This window comes from Lucilia cuprina, chromosome 2 (assembly GCF_022045245.1).
Source record: "Lucilia cuprina isolate Lc7/37 chromosome 2, ASM2204524v1, whole genome shotgun sequence".
Taxonomy (NCBI): domain Eukaryota; kingdom Metazoa; phylum Arthropoda; class Insecta; order Diptera; family Calliphoridae; genus Lucilia; species Lucilia cuprina.
This window is the reverse complement of record NC_060950.1, coordinates 61,191,556-61,192,638: the sequence shown is the minus strand read 5'-3', so window position 1 is coordinate 61,192,638 and position 1,083 is coordinate 61,191,556.

The window sequence follows — 1,083 nt, the reverse complement described above, 5'->3', positions numbered from 1 at the left end:
CTGAACTAGAACTGAACTAGAACTGAACTAGAACTGAACTAGAACTGAACTAGAACTGAACTAGAACTGAACTAGAACTAGAACTGAACTAAAACTGAACTAGAACTGTACTAGAAAAAACAAATATCTGTAGGGTTTTGCAAACGTCGAATTAAGCCAATTATGATTTCATACCCATTTAACCAGTTTCTTTATTTGCATTCGTTATGTATGCAGATGCAAGTTCTATGAGAGTTTTTGTATTTGATGTTGCATTTAACCATTCTACACTTTGATTGATTGCGACTGCACTTTGCACCATTATTGTATTTTATGTTGTTGTTATTGCTCTGAGTTGTTTGCAGCGCTGTGTCATTCTGCACTCAAGTATCTACTTGTAAACCTGCTGTTGCATTTTATTGTCTTGTTTTGCATTGAAAATCATGTTTCCCTTTCTGCCATTCATGTGTATTTCATTTGAACTCACTTTCAGTAATATCTTGTGTCTGTTTCAAGTGCCTTTAAATTACGGTTGCTTTGAGTATGAGAACGATAGACAGATAAAATTGTTCTATGCTAATAATACATATTTTACGTTGAAAATGTTCCATCAATATTAATTGATAGCCACGTACACCGACTGCCTGGATGCATGTGAAGTATCCAGTTGCCTTTTCATTAGCATTTACTTTGATCATCAATATCGTATAGGAATAAATACTCCTTTGAAATATTGTTATTGTTGTTGAGTTTATTGTGAAGGAAGAAGACATGTTTGCATATAAATTAAGTAACTTAAATTGTAATGACTTTCAAATTGAATGGTGCTTATTTTTGCTGATTTGTAAGTAATAAACATAATTTATTACTGTGAAAATAATTCGTTTTATGATTTTAATATTTTATTTCTTGTGAAGAAACTCGAGGTTATAGTTTCCTAAACTAAAAGTATTTACAATTGTATATCCTTCCCCTCTTGTGTTTCTAACAAGATTGTGACTAGACTATGACTAAACTATGACTAGACTATGACTAGACTATGACTAGACTATGACTAGACTATGACTAGACTATGACTAGACTATGACTAGACTATGACTAGAC